This window comes from Tinamus guttatus, unplaced genomic scaffold (genome assembly GCF_059628265.1).
Source record: "Tinamus guttatus ecotype Peru unplaced genomic scaffold, ASM5962826v1 Tinamus_guttatus_pri_ptg000503l, whole genome shotgun sequence".
Lineage (NCBI taxonomy): Eukaryota > Metazoa > Chordata > Aves > Tinamiformes > Tinamidae > Tinamus > Tinamus guttatus.
This window is the reverse complement of record NW_028289037.1, coordinates 1,308,935-1,322,039: the sequence shown is the minus strand read 5'-3', so window position 1 is coordinate 1,322,039 and position 13,105 is coordinate 1,308,935. Positions and strand designations below refer to the sequence as shown.

The following is a 13,105-nucleotide window of genomic DNA, read 5'->3' as shown; positions in this document are numbered from 1 at the left end:
AGATAAATTACAGCAAAGTGGCTGCAACAATTTCTGAAATGACAGTAACTGAAGTAAATTAAAAGATTTTATATTTGACTTTACAGCTCCATTGAAATGCCTTATTCCCCATGACTACAGACCCTAAAGGAATCTGATTAAAGATATGTTTTTTGAAGAATTTTAGAGACAGCTTCATTAAGACAGGAGCTGCAGCAAGCATCCCTAACACTGTCCAATAACTCTTGTGCACAGTCTGCAATGCATATAGTAAATCTAATGTAAGTACCTGCAGATAATAAAATGGAGAATGAAAACTGATACTTCCTTGATTCTTTTTCATTATCTTTAGCACTATCTCTTTGATAAGCAGGGCAGAGATTGCAGTGTTAAGTGCCAGAAGGTTCTAAAAGAAGTACTTTGTTTAGTAGAGAACATTTTCCAAAGTGATCTCCATCTGTGTAGCCTTAAAGCACTGTTTATGTTTCCATGCACTATTATCCAAGTGTGGATGGCAGAGCACAGATAACAAGATTAGAGATCATTGTGAAAAACCAGGAAGAGTTCAGTTTGGGCTTCTTTGGTCAATGTATTCATCATCATATCTCCTCATATGCTTAGAGGTTTTGTGGGGGGAATATTTTCTGCACTGCAAAATGATAGGGCTGGAGAAACTCAAAACAGCACATAAACCAAAGCCTAACTAATGTTACAGTTAGGCAACTCCAGGGAAAAGCCTCTAAGAAGCTAAGCCACTTCTTGTATCTAGAAAATGGCTGGGGAAATTGGCTGGGAGGGACAAGTCCTGAAGATCTGGTCACTTTCCAGAATTATTTGTGTATTTTCTCCAGCAATTATCTAGTACACACTACAGACAGCCTTGGCAGCTCAGTCTCCTTGTCACTAAATGTCCCAGCCACCAGGCTAAAGACATGAGCTTGGTTTACTTCTCCTCCTTGGTGATAGTCAGCCTTTGGCTGAACAGTAATCCAGCCTCAGGAGGAGGTTGCTTCTCATTTCGCTGCTAACACATATGCTGGAGCAGCAATAACCATTTGTTTGAACATCTTTAGCCCTGAGGAAAGCTGAGACCCATCTTGTTTGTTCTGTGAGCTATTATACAAAAGGTAGGCTACTATGCAAAAGTGGAAGGGATCCCTCAGTGAAGGCTCAGTGAATAAGGAATGGGCCAGGCTTGCCTGACACCCCGGTGTCCTACAGGTATATATATTATCAGAATGCCAATTCCAGAAACTCTAGTTGCTTTAACCAAAAAACATGTGCCTAACTCAGCTGAATAAATATCAACTATTGCTGTGCATTAGCCTCACCTCAGCCATCTGGATGGCTTAAGTGGTTAGGTTCAGCCTTGCTCTGAATTCTTCTCTCTCGGCAATGTTTTGCCTAAACAACACTTTATTTGCCAAATATCTCGTTTGTTTCTGCCCCTGTGTCTAACTTTCAGGTGCATAGAAAGGCTTTAAGCATCTTTTAACATCTGGCCGAATGTCATTTTAATTACTAAATGGACACAAAACACTTTGAAGGCAACAGAAAGTTCTCCTCTGGTAACTGTAGGCACCACATCACATCTGAAGTCAATGACCTCATGTACAACTGTAGCAAAGAAAACAAACTGTCCTTGGTCTCAGTCAGCTAATACCTTAATGTATTCTGTACTTTCCTTACAGAGAAAGCAAAACAAATGATTGCTTGATGGTTAAGTTCTGGAAAGTATCAGAACTGGGCTTTACAAAGCACAGAGATAGCAAATCCTGAGCTGAGAGGATGGGAACAGAAACACCAGTTGTACCTGAGGTGTGATGGTCACTCAGTGGTTTCTATGGAAGCAGGTCTCCAAACCATGCAGTACATTGTAGATCAGACAAGACATGTGAGGGCAGAGATGAAATAGAAGCCAGTATAGATGATGTAAGAACTGTTTACAACAGGGTTGGTCAAATAGGACATATTAATCACAACTTCTTATAGGGGGGTTACAAATACATCTCAAACGTAGCACTGTGCCCAATCCCCTACAATTAATGTACAAGCCATGGATACTTAGGCCCAGTGAGAAGACTGAGGCACTACATAAAGAATATGTCAAGGCCCCAGCTGAGGGAAGAAATTAACTATGTGCTTAAGTCCATCTCTTTTTAAAATGACATGTAGCCACAAACGTAATTGTAGGTAACAATCTTTAAGCCCCCCATTACTTTGGTGACTCGAGAACTCACTCACAGCCAAGCAAACTGGAAAGAGCTTTCCTAAGCAGAACCTTCTTGAATCAGAACTGTTGAGGGCCTGTAGCCTTCCTTCAAGACCACACATCCTTCAAGGCTATCACATCCAGCTTCCCCTGGAAGAGTCTATAAAATTAGACTATTTTAACTGACAATTGAAGCCCAGCTGACTTCTGCATAACCTCAGAATTAAAGAGAAGGCAAAAAGAGCCTGAAATATCAGAGAAAGAATCACAGAATGCTTGAGGTTGGAGGGAGCACTGGATATCACCTTGTCCAACCCTGCTGCTCAAGGAAGGTTGCCCAGGACCAGCTTTTGAATATCTCCAGGGATGGACACTCCACAACTTCTCTAGGCAATCTGCTACAGCGTTCAATCATCCTCACAGTAGAAATGTTTTCTCTTACGTTTTGATGAAATTTCTTGCATTTTAATTTGTGTGCATTGTCTCTTTCTGGTCATGGGCACCACTGAGAAGAGTCTGGCTCTGATTCCTTTGTCCTGTTTGTCCCAGCAGGTATACATGAACATGGATAAGATCTCCTTGAGTTTTCTCTTCTCCAGACTAACAGTCCCAGGTCTCTCAGCATCTCCCTATATAAGACAAACTGCAGTCCCTTAATCATCTTAGTGATCCTTTGCAGAATTCAGTCCAGCATGTCCATATCCTTCTCCTCCTGGGAAGCCCAGAACTGAACAAATCTGCATTTACTAGGTCCATTTCTATTTAGCAAGGACCCTACAGGTCTTTTGTTGAGTGGAGCTTTTGATCTGGAGATGGATCATGTGATTTTTTCCAGGTTAAGGCTACGAGAAGACTCCATCAGGCAGTCCCAAGTGAGCTAACAGGTAACAGTATATCTTATTTTACATGCTTCTAAGCAACTGGCATTTCATACTCTGTAGTCTGTGTCACTTGGGCAAACTCCTATCAGTGCACTGTCAAAATAATTACAGTAATCTTTTCTTATCTTTTTGATTTAATTGTAGCTTTTAGTGAAGACTGACAGGCTATTATATTTGCCCAAATCCATCACTTTCAATTATGTATCATTTATAAGTAATGTCACTAGATAATTGGAAATAATTGAAAATTAATTAAACACTGCACGTAGATATGAGGATTGAGAGACTGAAGAGCACAGATAAACAGCTATCTAGTGGAAATGCAGAAGATACCACAGGCAAGTCTGTATTAAAGGATGAAGGAGGGAACCCATGAGCTGCTGTCGCACAGTTCATATCTGTTACAGTAAGTTACTGCACCTGCTCTGAGGAGTAGCTGGCTCTGCGCCCGTAGAGCGTTAGGGAACAGCTATGGCTGCTCAGGAAAAGACGACTGCTTCCCATTACAAACCCAGCTTTTAATCCTACTTTCTCCAAATAGACCTTGGCTTCCTGACATTTCACATGACTCCCATGCGCTGCTACTTGGGTTTTGCTCTGTTTTTCCATGAGAAGTTTTGGACAGGAGCTAACTACTAGCTACTAACTGCTTAGCTAACTACTGAGGTAAAAGAGGAGCACATCTTGCTCAACGAAGAACTTACTTACAGGGGTCATCCACTGTCACCAGTGACAGTGCATTTTATAACCCATCACTATCCTTCCAGGAAGAATGGATTTACTCTAGGCAGTTCTTTGCAAACAGTAATTCTGCACAACTCCTATGCACTGTTTACCTAATCCAAACTGCGCTTAGTGTATTTATTTACAGATACCAACAAGCATGAGATAGCAAATGTTAAGCATGTTCTCCACATGAAATGGTTGGTGATTCACTGTAAGTCCAAGAACAATAAGCAATTGAAGAGGAATAGATATATTTAGTTACAAAAATACTAAACATTGTTAGAAGTGCAATCAAAATGAATTAATCATAGATCTTAATGCACCCTAGCCCATTTTGTCTTACAGAAAATGAAAACACCATCTTTCCAGTATGACAAGTTTTTAAAAGCATATCTGTTCTTGTACAGAAGACATTTGCTTTTCATCTCATATTGAAAAAAATAGTACTTTAAGCTCTGATATTTTTCACAACAAAGACAATCCTGCTGTAATAAAATTTCATCAGATATCTGCTTCGTGAAAGTTAAATTTATGGCATTTGTCATCATTTGCATTCTGTTATTATGGTTATATAATGGATCATGAAATTATGGCAAAACATCAGGAATGACTTCATGTGGGTGCTTATTAATAACGGTTCCCTTTTCATTATCCTCCTGTGACCATGTTGGTGACAGTAAGTATGGTACCATTAGGCGGAGCCATGCCCATACAATAGCAACTACTATCCAGTCTCTAAGTGAGAGATTTCCCATTTTGCTGGTTTCCAGAGGATTCTCTGGCCCACATGAGAAGTTTTCCCAAGCTAATGCCAGTATCTCAGCCATTAAGCAAGTGCTTCTCTGCTCACTTTACGGAAGGCCTGGACTGTTCATCACTGTTAAGTTTGTGCTCTCATAACACAAAAGTTCTTTTCAGGGAGCTACTTGTCAGTCATCCAGCCATGGGGGCAGAGGGTGGGAGACTGCTGATTTTAGACATAAGGTAGAGGACAGTCATATCCAGGGTATTAATGATGGATTCCGTGGTTTCTGGGGACTTTTACAGCACTTTAAAAGAGTGACTGTTTTATATTTTGTGCCAGGTAACACAGAATGAGCCTTCACTCTTCACATAGAGCTCCCACAGAGACAAAAATCATGAGGTGAAATAATTTTCCTGAATTTGGACCAAATGTACTCTCCGTTGCAAGTAGCTCGCACAGAGAACAGTTACATAACCTAAACAAAAAAGTCATGCCTATGGCTGTTTATCTATCATTTGCAGCGTAACTGGGGAATTGCATGGTATTTTATATCCCTTACGGAAAGAAATTCTGTGGAAGGATCTGTCTTACTTATTGATTTCACATCTGATTCGGCATTTCTTGCTCACTCAAAACCCTTTTAGCACTGGGAGTTTCAGATACACAAGAAAAACTTTGAAATATAATGTTCACATCTACAAAGGAAAGCTATGGGTTTTTTTTGCTTCCTTCTTCCCTTGTCCTTAAAATATTTTACGCTAGATCATGTTAAAATGTAACCAAATCAACAACTCCTAAGCTATAAAACACCCTCAGGAACAATGGCAGGATTTGGTGATTATTTTTTTCTGTGATTTTGGGATAGTATGACAAATTTGCATTTTTTATCAGCAGAGTTTTTCAAAATTCTAAACCAAACGAATAATGTCATGTGTTTATAAGCATCAATAATCTAAGCCATCTGCAAAGGAATGGTTTTGCAAAGGCATCTCTTTCAGGACACTCTGTGGATTTTGTCACTGCTTGAGGTTTTGGCAAACCATCAATATCACTATAATTTTCTCTTATGAAATATAGTTTTTGACTGAGACCTTCTTTTCTTTTTCCTTAGCTAGCCAAAGCTTTAAAAATACTGCATATCTAGCTCTGCAAATTCAAAGGTTAGGTTTTCTCCAGGCTGCATTATTTGCATGTTACATATTAGATGCCAATATTTCAAAAAGGTACAATGCAAGTTATTATTGAAACAAAGTGAGAAACTTAAAATCAGAGGGCTTGCCATACTAAACAAGAGTGGCTGATATTTTCTTTAAATTTGGTCTAAAGGAAAGAATATGGGAACTGTAAGTGGAGAAAAAGCATCTGTAAGTAAAGATTCATTACAAATCACTATTTTAACACATATAAAATGCACAACACTATTTTAGTGGTGACAGCATATCATTTAGGCATATAACAGTCTACCTTCTCCAAAAAGGCACAGAAGCTGGAACCGCCTAAACTTTTCTATCCAAGAAAAGCAAATCTTGTCACTTCCTAATTGTTTGATTCATAATTGAAATCTTAGTTTCAAATGTGCAAGATCTGGGCTGAGCATTACTGTAAGCAAAGGAGCATTCTGCTGCTAGCAGACTCAGTAGGGGTAAACACAGTCCTCGAGTAATTCAGAATGTTAATTACTAGTATGGAAACTGCACCCATCTTTTGTATTAGCAGCCTTTCGGAGACTGCTGTGTTGTGGCATACAATTACACTGCTACTCTGCACACATTGGCTCTGATTGGCTCGCTGCTTCTTGGGGTTCTGCACGAGATACCAGGAGATCAAAGTCATCATGGGATAACCTGCTTCCCTAAGGGTTAGGAAAGCCAAAGGCAGATGGGAGGGAAGGCATGCCATGTAATGAGTCCAATTCACTTCCATTCGGAACAGATCTAAATAGTGGCATGTCGGTTCTCTCAGAGCTTCCCTGAAAGAAGCTGTGAGCTTACTGTTATCTGGGAGATAGGACATTGCCCTGCATGCCTTCTCCTCTTTGGCCCCCTGGCATATCTGCTGAAGGCAACCCTCTCCTTGCATCCAAGACACCAAAAGGACTACATACAGCCTTTGGATGCATGGGTGTAACTCCTACTGACTCACACACAATCTCCCCGCAAGCACTGGAGCACTAATCTTAGGACAGACGATAGTTATTTTTAACCACCAAAGACTGGAGGTGGTGTAAACTCCACTAAGAGGAGGAAAAAAAAAGGCAGCATTTGAGAATAGGAGGCAAATTTTAAAATAAAAGTCATGAGCTCTTGTTTATTCAAATCCTCACACCACAAGCTATAGTTTGGATCGCGATGTTCCAATCTGAACTAATGCAACAGGCCTGAAAAAAAAATATGTATTTTAAGAGAAGAACAAATGAAATATGTCCCTCTATCACAAGAAGTGTGATAGTTGAAACTGTTCCCCTTCCCTAGTAGTATGGCTACAAATTTCCCAAAATTTGAATGTCTAATAGTGTATCCATGCGTTTTATCCATTAGCAAGTAATGCTTAGTAATACTAAGCATATAGTCTACTGTATGCTTAGTCTATGTATACTAAGACTGAATGTACAGTCATATATGAATAGCAGCAAAGTTTTACAGGGAGCGGGCACAGAAGACCTCTACACAGCTCCGCAAAGTTCATTTGCCAAAGGCATGTGCCAGGAGGAAAATTTTATACCATTTTCGTATGCATAAGAGAAACCATCCCCAGATTTGGTGCCTGGGTCCTGAAGCACCCCCAGCGTGGGAGCTGCTCCAGCATCCTCACAGCCAGACATGTGGAGATCTGTAATAGTTCTCCTTGAGAACGGGCAAGAAAATGGTTAGGCTCATAAGATGATCCAGGTTGGAAGGGACCTCAGGAGGTCTCCAGTTCCATCTCCTGCTCCAAGAAATGTCAGCTACAAGGTTAGAGGAGGCTACTCAGGGCTTTATCCAGCCTGTTTTTGAAAATTCTCCGAGGATGTAGGATGCACTCCCTCTCTGGACAACCTGCTCCAATACCTGATTGTCCCCATGGTGAAAAAGCTTTTTCTTATAAGCAGTCTGAACATCTCTTACTGCAACTTATGTCCATTGTTGCTCATTCTGCCAACACTTCAGTGGCAATTCATCAAACCCAGTTCTCCTCTGTAGACCAGTTCTATTTTAAGTACTGGATATTTTTTGATGAGAAAGACTTTTCATTGGAAAATGTGCAGTCAGCTCAGAGCCACATGCCTTTTTTTTTTTTTTTTTTGTGGTACTTTAAAAAAGACCACAGGTGCCCTCTTCCACTAGAAAGTGAGAAATTAGGAAACTCGAAATGTTGCTGGTTCTTTAGATTGCTTTTGCTTAGGGAATTCTGAGAAGCTTTGGGGGACCTCAGAGGCCATCCCTTCTTCCACTGCTCTGAAGTGCCAAAGTGACACACCCAGAGACAAAGAAATCATTTCCTTGTGAAAATCATGACAACTGAAACATGGAGGTGCACTCTGTGGGTATTATGGAACATCCCCAAAAAATTTAGACAGCAGCAATAAAGTGAAGGCGCCTGTGTGGAAAAGCACCAGTAAAATTATCAGAGAAATGTTGCTTAATTTGTTAGCTTATTTCAAGTATGTCTTCTGGACAATTACATTGGGTGTCATACTTTTTTTCTTTTTAAGTCCTGGAAGGACTGACCTCTGGTCTGGTTTCCACAGAGAAGGAAACTGGAGAACAAGAGTAAAATGAGGATATTAGTCATATATGCTGTTACCTCAGCCTGCTCCACACATGAGGTCTCATGGATTTGGGTGCTCAGCACCTTTACAAGGCAGGCTGCTGAAGCAAAAAGCACATCTGAAGGAATTTATGTTGACTTTGAAAGAGCAGACAACAACAAAGGAACCAAATCAGGAAAAAAAAAGGCATCTCTGGCCAATATCAGCCACCAAATATAGCTCTTCACTTACCTCAGTGCATCTAATTCTAAGATATGCATTTCTGACTCCATCCATTCAGTCGAAAAGGGAAAGACCACACCAGGATAAGCAATGAAGAGTGGTCAAACACATAACTTAATGACAGTGTATAGAAGCCACTACAAAAAAACTAGGGGAGAATGAAACATTTTGTGGTGTGGCTGAGTGGCTGATTTCTATACCCAATCCACCAATATTTTCCAAGCATGGACAGCTTTTATTAAAATTAAAATAGAAAACACAAGCCCCACATCCCACAAAAAAAAAAAAAAAGACAGTTGGTAAAGAGATGGAACCAACCAAGTAAATCTGACTGCATGGCATTTCAGGAAATGAACAGAAATAGCTGCAACTATTAAAAGTGATATACTGCTGAAATCTTTTTATGATTATGTTAAAAAAATCTATCTGACTCCTTGAAAGAACTCTCAAATGGTTACTGCTTCCTGAAATAAAAGCTACTTCACATGTGCTCTCCTTACTTAAAAAATATGCTGAATGGAGTCGCTTCTAAGTGTCAGAGCTGTACATCTCACTGCCCTTTTGAGACATTTTGAAAAGATATAGCTGTGAAAGAAGAAATGAATGGATCAGGAAATAAATCAAAATGCAGTCAATATAGTCTTTTTTGTTGTTGTTGTTATTGGCATCTTTAGATTGGTTTTAGAGAAGCATTAGTCATGAAACTTCCCTCTTTCCCCTGCCCCAGCTCTTCTAATGACATGATGAATGTTGTTTAAAGCCAAGATCCAGGTACCTCAACCAGCTTTAATAACTCTTCCATTTTCAGAAAAAGGAAATATCATAAAGCGCCCGCCGCCCACCCCGACTCACTGTCTCTCCTTTGTGTCCTCAGAGTTTGCAGGGCAGCTCCAACACAAAAGCTTTTATAAGAGCAGTTTTGTATCCAAGCCAACAGATCTTTGTGGGAGGAAGGGTATATTAGTTCAGAGTCGGAGCTGCATGAACGCTGTGGCATGGCTTGAGGAGCAGAACTCACAGCTGACCAGCCCAGGGCACGGCAGGTCTTATTTGCCCCACACAACCATACATGTTGATTCAAAGCTTCAGATACTTCCTTAGCCCACTTTGACTTAGAAAGCTTAGATCAGCCCATCAGAAAACAGAAACAACATGATGAGTAGAGATGACCACTTATACATAGACTGGTCACTGTATTACAACTAATCCTCATAATTAATGAATAATCTAGATTTCCATTTTTTGTTTATGGAAAAAAAACACAAAAATATTATAGGAGTACTTTCTAAGAAAGAGGTAGAGAATCAGACCAGTAAGTATTATGATGCTACTCTATCAACTGATTGTATAGGAATATTCATTTGGCATATGAGGCCAGCTTCATGGATTGCATAAATCAACAAAACATTGAATTCATGTTGAATCATATCATTCAATAACTATGTCATACTGTTTTTATTTTCAGCACCCCATTTCAAAAGTAGAGCTACAGTAGCTGAGAGAAACTATAAACTACTACCAACAATTTTGCCACCAAATTGACGGAGAGTCAGCGTTATTTCCTTGTCTTTGCTGGAATTTTTTCCCTCTGTGGAGACTGCCAAACCATCCTCACCAGAAATGACTCATCTGTAGGACCTCAAAAAGTACTTCTGAATGGGTTGTTTTTGCTTTTGGAATGCACTGCATTATACGAAGAGTTTGTGATGCTCCAGTGTGGATGCCCGAATCTTCCCTACAAGGAAATTCCCAGGCTGCACCCTGCAATATTAGCTAAATGCTCAATTTATTCTTCATTACCTAAGTAAATCGTGGAGCATTCATTTCTTTGGCAAATGATATTGCCTTCCAAATTCATCATACTTCTCAGACATTTTTTTTTGCTTGTATGGGAAAACATATGAACATACTAACCAAGCCCTCACTCTTCCTTGCCTTTCTATTTCTAACTTTGTGGTAAAAGATGTATGATGAGCTATACAGGAAAAAATCTGTGGGACTCCCAGTTAAAATACTGGCAGCACATCACTGAGTAAAGTAGAAATATAAAAACCTAAAGACGGGCAAAAATGAATAGAGAAAAAGAACTATCCCGCAGGAGAATGGGGCAGAAGCCAGTAGAACTGTTTTGTTTAGAAAGGATAGTATAGATCACATGACAGTTCACATAAATGAATGAGCTGAATAAACAGTGCCAGTTGGCTGATGGTCATTTCCCTTAATACACATTAATTTAACTCAAACAGACACGTATTTTTAAATGACACAGTATTTGTAGCACAACATATTATGAAACTATGAAATTTAGTAACATCTACACTAGATTAATGAACTGAGACTTTAAAATGGGCAAGAAGTTTATATGAATAACAACCATAACATCATCAATGACAACAGCTAAAATACACACTTACTGAATGCGCTAGCCCTTACATTTTAGGACAGAAATGAGACCTGGTGTTGGGAAAAAGACCGCCACTGACATACGTTTTGCATCTTTGTCTGCCGTGGCTGCTCGACAGCTTCAGGTGTAGCCCCTGGTTCCAGCAGCTTTCAGAGAAGGGAGACTGTTGGTCATTTCAATGATTGTATGTAAGATTACAAAGGTCACGGAAGAAGTTTGAAAAGAAAAATCCCTCGGTAACCATGTGACTTAAATCTTTATTACAGACTAGGGAAGATAGATAAACAAGATTACGGCTCCTACTTTCCAGAATTTACCAAACATACTTAAGTGGTAAAATCATCTAAAATTCTGCCCTCTGAAGCTCACCCACTCTTTAGCTGTTTCATGTATCTGTTTCTACTGATGATATCAGAACTCCTGAGGAAGAATTTCTTAGAACCTATTGAGAAATGGATTTATAAACATTGCTCCAGCTTTGCAGAAGGGGTTTCCATGAATTCCTTGACAGTCACATTTGAAATGATTTTCTAGATCTTCCTCTGCACTCCCAAAATTAAAAGGCAAAAGTTACTAGTCACAATCAAATAGTGTTGATTGAGATTATGGATACTTAGAAACTCTTTGGAAAAGAATATAGAGAGTCTATTGGGAAAATATGACCAAAGTAACATGTATTTACCATTTCTGGGCAGTGTAGCTGTACTGACAAGTATGTGTTCATCCCTACCCACTGGACTGCTAGAAGGTCATGTAGAGCTGAAGTAAAATTGGGCATGCATCATGGAAGATCTGGAAAAATGACTGAATGAGGACTGAGTCAGGGAATGTTCCTCTTACAAAATGGTAATATAAATGATATGGAACTAACTAATAATACAGTTGGTTTCCACTAACAGAATAACATGATGATCTACAGAACTGAATTCCAGACTCTGAGCTAAGATAATTTTTTCTTATTTTTCCATTTGAGTTGGTTAGCGCAAAGCCTGTGTTCAAGTGACCAAGTCAACTGCTTTCTGCTTCCCAATTTAATCTCATGTAGGTATACTCATCCAATCTGAGATGCAGAGGATATCCCACATGTCAGAAGCCTCCAAATGGTGTTTCAAACATGGCTCCAACTCACAATGCAAATTACCTGTGGACAATTTGACCAAGCAAATAAATATTTCCAATGGACACCAGAATTGACCTCATTTTACTGGAAGATGATTAATCCGAGATGCATATGAAAGGACAGTGCCCCATGTCTAACAAAATTCACGAGTATTAAGGTTCAAGTGATAAAAAAATGGGGTCATCCATTGTAATAGGCGGATTAGAGAGAAGCTCAGTAAAGCCAAATCTCAGGCCACCACTTTTTTCTATGCATATTCTTCTAATGGGGAATACAGCCTGTCCCAATGCTTTAATTTTAGTGAGTCATAGCTCCCTTGTTTGAGTGTACTTTCTTTTAAAACAAGATAGAAATTTTAATTAACAGAGCACATTGTTATGTCTGTAGTCAATCTTCCCTTTGTGTTCTCAGTAGAGTTAGACTGAATCTGGTTATTATCTTGTAAAATCAGTCTAGATTAAAACTTACTCTCCCTAAAATACAATGGGCAATCTCTCTCTTGAATATTTTATTTAAAGCACTAAGTTAAACAAATCTCCTAGAAGGATCTGAGCTTGCAAACCGAGCTATGCACATCAGAGCACATCAGGCTGCTGAATACGATATCCAGAAAAAGAAAAGTTCTAATTTCAAAGGTAAAACACGCACACGTAAGCATACACACATATACATACACATATATAGATCTGCATGGTATATTTGCTATACAGGCCTGGACTCCTTGTGAAGTTGTTTTTCACTATAGCAAATTAGAAAAACATGCCCAGAATTAAAGGTTACTTAATCAGGTTGAAGCAGTAACTTCAATTCCAACAACTCCCTCCCACTATGTTACATCTGATAATGTACCCAAGTCCAAACATAAACTTAGTTCAAAAAGATGTTTGGTCCTTGAATGTAAAACGACACTTAGCTTACACAACTAGCCAGGTAATACATATCCTTCCAAGAGAAGCAATTTTTACCGCAGAATAATCTGCATTTTACTAATCTCCGATTGTTAAGTTTTACTTAGTGAAACTTTTCCATATGGCTTTTTGAATGCCACTGTCCTGTATTTAATTACCA

General features: G+C 39.3%; 1 protein-coding gene across 6 annotated transcripts in view; it reads right to left on the bottom strand.

Moving 5' to 3' along the window:
• Window positions 1-13,105, bottom strand: part of DYNC1I1 (dynein cytoplasmic 1 intermediate chain 1) — a 170,419-nt gene that overhangs the window by 56,515 nt on the left and 100,799 nt on the right. The gene's annotated exons all lie outside the window — the stretch shown is intronic.